Consider the following 8511-nt stretch of genomic DNA (forward strand, 5'->3'; position numbering starts at 1 on the left):
GGAGTATGTGGTAATTATGGGGTTTCAAGAAGTAGGGACTACTTCAAGTTTTCCCTAAGTAAGTGTGTCTTCATAATTGTGTTTTAAGCTGAGAAATTATATGGCACAGTAAAATTTTAAATTGGGTACCTGAGGAATATTTTGAGACTTCTCAAAAAAAGGAATTATATTATTTTTTTTCGTTACACATTTTTTACACTGTTACTAAGTGTGCTCTTATATGGAGAAGATAGTGTCTGTAATACTCCAGTAAGACTAAGTTATATTTATAGTCTTTGTATGGTAAATAAATAATAATGTTAAACATGACAATATTTTCTGAATTCCATGAAAGAGTGTTTCCTTGTGAAATTATAAAACAGTTTTAACTTATTGATCTTGTGGTGTTTTTGTCTTTCTTTGATTTTCTAAGCATTACTGTGAAAAAAGTGGAATTTAAAGATATTTAGAAGAGGGAAATGAGGCCAACCTCATAGTTATAGAGTGGAAAGACTAGTTTAAAGGAAGGGAAGTGCAATGAAAAGGAATTGGAATTTAAAGGGAAAAATATCTATGAATTCAAATATCCTCAGTAAACTGCTAGCAATAGAAATATAAGCAATGAAATAGAACTCTAGTGAGGCTACATGGGAATTGTTAGACTTTGAGAACTCTGTTTTTTGTTTACTTGTTCTTCATTATGCCTCTAATTTATGACAGCACTTTCTTCATTTGCTTGAGAAAAATACAATCTTCCTTGCCCTGTCCAGGAAGGCTCGCTTGACTTGCTGGTTCCTTAGGCTGTAAATAAAGGGGTTCAGCATGGGAGCTACCGACGTGTCTAGCACAGCAACTCCCTTGCTCAGAGACACTCTTTTGCTGCTGGGTTAATATACATGAAAATGCAGCTGCCATAGGAGATAGAGATGACAATCATGTGGGAAGAACAGGTGGAAAAGGCCTTTGTCCTCTGACTAGTAGAAGGAATCCTCAAAATTGTTCTGAGGATATATATGTATGACAGAATTATTATCACCAATGTGAACATTAACATAAACACAGCACAGGAAAAACCCACTATCTCTAAGAATCTATTGTCTGAACAAGAAAGATGTAGCAAGGGGAAATAGTCACAGGTAAAATGGTGTATAACATTGGACTTACAATAATCAAGCTGTATGAACAGCATGAGTGATGAGAATATGATTAAGAATGAAGCCGACCAAGAAGCAAAGACAAGGAGTATGCAGACTCTGGGATTCATGATGGTCATGTAATGCAGAGGTTTGCCGATGGCAATGTATCGGTCACAGGACATGGCAGCCAGCAGGTAAAATTCAGTGACTCCCAACAGAATGAAAAAAAATAACTGAGCCATACAATCATTAAAGGAAAGAGTTTTATCTCCTGTAATCAGGGTGCCCAGGAACTTGGGTATGCTCACAGTTGTGAATGAAATCTCGAGTAAGGAGAAGTTTCTGAGGAAGAAATACATGGGGGTCTGGAGGTGGGAATCCAGCAGGGTGAGGGTGATAATGGTCAGGTTCCCAGTGATGAATGTAGGTGATGAGCAGAAAGACAAAGATCACCTCCTGAAGCTGTGGGTCATCTGACAATCCCAGGAGGATAAAGTCTGTTAGTTCTGTGTGGTTTCTCATTTTTCAGTTGCTTACTTGTGGTTCTCCTGCCAGACTTCTAGAAGAAAACACAAGGAATAAACTCGAAGAGTTAATTAACAAAGGTCTAAGTGTAGAGCCAGAATCTGGCTGAATTGGTGTGTCATTTTATGTAGAGGGAAAATTTTATGAATCTTCAATGGATTTTTCCCAGCCCATCATACATCTGTGCTGAAATCCCCTGGGAACTACTCCACTACATTGTGTATGTGTGCAAGTGACAGCAGATTGTGATCTTTAAAGGCATTGCAACACAGTCCTGTGCCTGGAAGTCATAGGAGGCTTAAAAGAAATACATTTCTTTATTTATTGAAGTGATGTTGAGTGAGTTTGTAGTTGCATCACAAATGCCAATCAGGCAAAATTCTCTATGGAATGCTGAATTCCTGGCTGCACAGTTCCTAGGTTGTGTCTATTAAATTTCATTAAATTTAAGTTTCATTAAATTCCTTATATTTCATTCCTTTAATTAACTTTACTTCTGCTCAATAATAATTCTCTTTCTTTATCAGGGTTTGCTTTTCCTAGGAAGTACTGGTTCTTCATAACATCTAGGAGCTTCAAAATGCATTCTTATCAAATAAACAACATTTGATTTCAATCCCAAAATTGAAATTTCTGCATTAAATTTCCTGGCTTCTACTGGCTTTGGAGAACCTGGTTTAAAAAGGTATATTATCACTCCATTATCAGAAAGGATGAAACGATGCCATTTACCACCTAAAAATAATTATGCTAACTGAAATAAGTCAGGCAGAGAAAGACAAATAGGATACAATTGCATTCATATGGATTTTAAGAAACCAAACAAACTGGCAAAGCGTAGGGGGAATGAGAGAAGCAGACCAAGAAACATACACTTAACTATAGAGAATAAACTAATAAAAACCTGAGGAAGGTGAGAGGGGATGGGGAAAACAAGAGATGGGCATGAAGGAGGGCATCTGTGATGAGTATCAGGCATTGTATCCAAGTGTTGAGCAACTATGTTGTACAACTGAAACTAATACTGTGTTAAAAAGCAAGAATTTAAATAAAATTATTTTTAATTTTTTATTGGTGTTCAATTTACTAACATACAGAATAACCCTCAGTGCCCGTCACCCATTCACTCCCACCCCCTGCCCTCCTCCCCTTCTACCACCCCTAGTTCATTTCCCAGAGTTAGCAGTCTTTACGTTCTGTCTCCCTTTCTGATATTTCCCACTCATTTCTTCTCCCTTCCCTTATATTCCCTTTCACTATTCCCCAAATGAATGAGAACATATAATGTTTGTCCTTCTCCGACTGACTTACTTCACTCAGCATAATACCCACCAGTTCCATCCACGATGAAGCAAATGGTGGGTATTTGTCATTTCTAATAGCTGAGTAATATTCCATTGTGTACATAAACCACATCTTCTTTATCCATTCATCTTTCGTTGGACACCGAGGCTCCTTCCACAGTTTGGCTATCGTGGCCATTGCTGCTATAAACATCGGGGTGCAGGTGTCCCAGCGTTTCACTGCATCTGTATCTTTGGGGTAAATCCCCAATAGTGCAATTGCTGGGTCGTAGGGCAGGTCTATTTTTAACTGTTTGAGGAACCTCCACACAGTTTTCCTGAGTGGCTGCACCAGTTCACATTCCCACCAACAGTGTAAGAGGGTTCCCTTTTCTCCACATCCCCTCCAACATTTGTTGTTTCCTGCCTTGTTAATTTTCCCCATTCTCACCGGTGTGAGGTGGTATCTCATTGTGGTTTTGATTTGTATTTCCCTGATGGCAAGTGATGCAGAGCATTTTCTCATATGCATGTTGGCCATGTCTATGTCTTCCTCTGTGAGATTTCTGTTCATGTCTTTTGCCCATTTCATGATTGGATTGTTTGTTTCTTTGGTGTTGAGTTTAATAAGTTCTTTATAGATCTTGGAAACTAGCCCTTTATCTGATAGGTCATTTGCAAATATCTTCTCCCATTCTGTAGGTTGTCTTTGAGTTTTGTTGACTGTATCCTTTGCTGTGCAAAAGCTTCTTATCTTGATGAAGTCCCAATAGTTCATTTTTGCTTTTGTTTCTTTTGCCTTCGTGGATGTATCTTGCAAGAAGTTACTGTGGCCGAGTTCAAAAAGGGTGTTGCCTGTGTTCTCTGCTAGGATTTTGATGGAATCTTGTCTCACATTTAGATCTTTCATCCATTTTGAGTTTATCTTTGTGTATGGTGAAAGAGAGTGGTCTAGTTTCATTCTTCTGCATGTGGATGTCCAATTTTCCCAGCACCATTTATTGAAGAGACTGTCTTTCTTCCAATGGATAGTCTTTCCTCCTTTATCGAATATTAGTTGCCCATAAAGTTCAGGGTCCACTTCTGGGTTCTCTATTCTGTTCCATTGATCTACGTGTCTGTTTTTGTGCCAGTACCACACTGTCTTGATGACCACAGCTTTGTAGTACAACCTGAAATCTGGCATTGTGATGCCCACAGCTATGGTTTTCTTTTTTAAAATTCCCCTGGCTATTCGGGGTCTTTTCTGATTCCACACAAATCTTAAAATAATTTGTTCTGACTCTCTGAAGAAAGTCCATGGTATTTTGATAGGGATTGCATTAAACGTATACATTGCCCTGGGTAACATTGACATTTTCACAATATTAATTCTGCCAATCCATGAGCATGGAATATTTTTCCATCTCTTTGTGTCTTCCTCAATTTCTTTCGGAAGTGTTCTATAGTTTTGAGGGTATAGATCCTTTACATCTTTGGTTAGGTTTATTCCTAAGTATCTTATGCTTTTGGGTGAAATTGTAAATGGGATTGACTCCTTAATTTCTCTTTCTTCAGTCTCATTGTTAGTGTATAGAAATGCCACTGATTTCTGGGCATTGATTTTGTATCCTGCCACGTTACCGAATTGCTGTATGAGTTCTAGCAATCTTGCGGTGGAGACTTCTGGGTTTTCTATGTAGAGTATCATATCATCAGTGAAGAGGGAGAGTTTGACTTCTTCTTTGCCAATTTGAATGCCTTTAATGTCTTTTTGTTGTCTGATTGCTGAGGCTAGGACTTCCAGTACTATGTTGAATAGCAGTGGTGAGAGTGGACATCCCTGTCTTGTTCCTGATTTTAGGGGAAAGGCTCCCAGTGCTTCCCCATTGAGAATGATATTTGCTGTGGGCTTTTCATAGATGGCTTTTAAGATGTCGAGGAATGTTCCCTCTATCCCTAAACTCTGAAGAGTTTTGATCAGGAATGGATGCTGTATTTTGTCAAATGCTTTCTCTGCATCTAATGAGAGGATCATATGGTTCTTGGTTTTTCTCTTGCTGATATGATGAATCACATTGTTTTACAGGTGTTGAACCAGCCTTGTGTCCCAGGGATAAATCCTACTTGGTCATGGTGAATAATTTTTTTAATGTACTGTTGGATCCTATTGGATAGTATCTTGTTGAGAATTTTTGCATCCATGTTCCTTAGGGATATTGGTCTGTAATTCTCCTTTTTGGTGGGGTCTTTGTCTGGTTTTGGAATTAAGGTGATGCTGGCCTCATAGAACGAATTTGGAAGTACTCCATCTCTTTCTATCTTTCCAAACAGCTTTAGGAGAATAGGTATGGTTTCTTCTTTAAACGTTTGATAAAATTCCCCTGGGAAGCCATCTGGCCCTGGACTCTTGTGTCTTAGGGGGTTTTTGATGACTGCTTCAATTTCCTCCCTGGTTATTGGCCTGTTAAGGTTTTCTATTTCTTCCTGTTCCAGTTTTGGTAGTTTGTGGCTTTCCAGGAATGCGTCCATTTCTTCTAGATTGCCTAATTTATTGGCGTATAGCTGTTCATAATATGTTTTTAAAATCGTTTGTATTTCCTTGGTGTTGGTAGAGATCTCTCCTTTCTCATTCATGATTTTATTAATTTGAGTCTTCTCTCTCTTCTTTTTTTTTTTAAAGATTTTATTTATTTATTCATGATAGTCACATAGAGAGAGAGATGCAGAGACACAGGCAGAGGGAGAAGCAGGCTCTATGCACCGGGAGCCCGATGTGGGATTCGATCCCGGGTCTCCAGGATCACGCCCTGGGCCAAAGGCAGGCGCCAAACCGCTGTGCCACCCAGGGATCCCCTCTCTCTTCTTTTTAATAAGGCTGGCTAATGGTTTATCTATCTTATTAATTCTTTCAAAGAACCAACTCCTGGTTCTGTTGATCTGTTCCACAGTTCTTCTGGTCTCGATTTCGTTGAGTTCTGCTCGAATCTTTATTAACTCCCTTCTTCTCTTGGGTGTAGGATCTATTTGCTGTTTTTTCTCTAGCTCCTTTATGTGTAAGGTTAGCTTTTGTATTTGAGTTCTTTCCAGTTATTGAATGGATGCTTGTATTGCGATGTATTTCCCCCTTAGGACTGCTTTTGCTGCATCCCAAAGATTTTGGATGGTTGTATCTTCATTCTCATTAGTTTCCATGAATCTTTTTAATTCTTCCTTAATTTCCTGGTTGACCCTTTCATCTTTTAGCAGGATGGTCCTTAACCTCCACGTGTTTGAGGTCCTTCCAAACTTCTTGTTGTGATTTAGTTCTAATTTCAAGGCATTATGTTCTGAGAATATGCAGGGGATGATCCCAATCTTTTGGTATCGGTTCAGACCCGATTTGTGACCCAATATGTGGTCTCTTCTGGAGAAGGTTCCATGTGCACTTGAGAAGAATGTGTATTCAGTTGAGTTTGGATGTAAACCTCTGTAGATATCTGTGAAATCCATCTGGTCCAGTGTATCATTTAAAGCTCTTGTTTCTTTGGAGATGTTGTGCTTAGAAGACCTATCGAGTATAGAAAGAGCTAGATTGAAGTCACCAAGTATAAGTGTATTATTATCTAAGTACTTCTTCACTTTGGTTAATAATTGATTTATATATTTGGCAGCTCCCACATTTGGGGCATATATATTAAGGATTGTTAAGTCCTCTTGTTGAATAGATCCTTTAAGTATGATATAGTGTCCCTCTTCATCTCTCACTACAGTCTTTGGGGTAAATTTTAGTTTATCTGATATAAGGATGGCTACCCCTGCTTTCTTTTGAGGACCATTCAAATGGTAAATGGTTCTCCAACCTTTTATTTTCAGGCTGTAGGTGTCCTTCTGTCTAAAATGAGTCTCTTGTAGACAGCAAATAGATGGGTCCTGCTTTTTTATCCAGTCTGAAACCCTGCGCCTTTTGATGCGGTCATTAAGCCCGTTCACATTCAGAGTTACTATTGAGAGATATGAGTTTAGTGTCATCATGATATCTATTCAGTCCTTGTTTTTGTGGACTGCTCCACTGAACTTCTTCTTAAAGGGGAATTTTAAGAGTCCCCCTTAAAATTTCTTGCAGAGCTGGTTTGGAGGTCACATATTCTTTTAGTTGCTGTCTTGGAAGCTCTTTATCTCTCCTTCCATTTTGAATGAGAGCCTTGCGGGATAAAGTATTCTTGGTTGCATTTTCTTCTCATTTAGGACCCTGAATATATCCTTCCAGCCCTTTCTGGCCTGCCAGGTCTCTGTGGAGAGGTCCGCTGTTACCCTAATACTCCTCCCCATAAAAGTCTGGGATTTCTTGTCTCTTGCTGCTTTAAGGATCTTCTCCTTATCTTTGGAATTTGCAAGCTTCGCTATTAAATGTCGAGGTGTTGAACGGTTTTTATTGATTTTAGGGGGAGATCTCTCTATTTCCTGGATCTGAATGCCTGTTTCCCTTCCCAGATTAGGAAAGTTTTCAGCTAGAATTAGTTCAAATACATATTCTGGCTCTGTGTCCCTTTCGGCACCCTCGGGAACACCAATTAAACGTAGGTTTTTCTTCCTCAGGCTGTCGTTTATTTCCCTTAATCTATCTTCATGGTCTTTTAATTGTTTGTCCCTTTTTTCCTCAGTTTCCTTCTTTGCCATCAACTTGTCTTCTATGTCACTCACTCGTTCTTCCACCTCGTTAACCCTCGTCGTTAGGACTTCTAGTTTGGATTGCATCTCATTCAATTGATTTTTAATTTCTGCCTGATTAGCTCTAAATTCTGCAGTCATGAAGTCTCTTGAGTCCTTTATGCTTTTTTCTAGAGCCACCAGTAGCTGTATAATAGTGCTTCTGAATTGGCTTTCTGACATTGAATTGTAATCCAGATTTTGTAACTCTGTGGGAGAGAGGACTGTTTCTGATTCTTTCTTTTGAGGTGTGGTTTTCCTTCTAGTCATTTTGCTCAGTGCAGAGTTGCCAAAAGCAAGTTGTATTGGGAAAAGGAGAAAAAGAGAGGAGAGAAAGAAGGAAAGAAAAGAGAAAAAGAAAAAAAAGGAAGAAAAAAAACGAAAAAGAAAAAAAAGGGAAGAAGAAGAGAAAGAAAAAGAAAGGAGAAAAAAGGGGGGTGGGGGAAGCAAACAAATCAAAAAGCAAAACAAAACAAAACAGAACAAAAAAAAAACAAAAAAGAACCATGGGGGAGTATCTTCTGATTCTGTGTACTTTAAGTCCCTTGGCTTCCTCTGGAAGTTGTCAATCAGTCTAGCTGGTCTTCTGGGGGAGGGGCCTGCTGTGCTGATTTTTAGGTGTTAGCAGTTGGGGGAGCTGCTGTGCCCCTGCCTGGTGCAGGGCTCAGTGGGGGTTGTTTACCCCGTGAGGCCGCAGGAGGAACAGCCCCAGTGGCGGGGCAGCTCTGGAAACCTGGATTCAGCTCCGGCAGGAACTCCGTCTGCAGGGCCTGAAGGCTCCGGGGCGGGGCCGCTGATCTGCTCAGCTGGGGCAGGAGCGTCCTCGCTGTCCTGGGCCCTCCCGTCCTCTGCCTGTCCCGGGCGAGGTGGGATCCTGGGCTGTGTCCCGGCGCCCTGTGCTCCGGAGCCTGCGCTGGTGG

The 8511-nt window shown here is 40.0% G+C and overlaps 1 pseudogene; it reads right to left on the minus strand.

Moving 5' to 3' along the window:
- Positions 1 to 707: 707 nt before the first annotated feature.
- Positions 708 to 1964, minus strand: LOC144322981 (olfactory receptor 6C1-like; annotated as a pseudogene).
- Positions 1965 to 8511: the final 6547 nt, after the last annotated feature.

This window comes from Canis aureus, chromosome 11 (assembly GCF_053574225.1).
Source record: "Canis aureus isolate CA01 chromosome 11, VMU_Caureus_v.1.0, whole genome shotgun sequence".
NCBI lineage: Eukaryota > Metazoa > Chordata > Mammalia > Carnivora > Canidae > Canis > Canis aureus.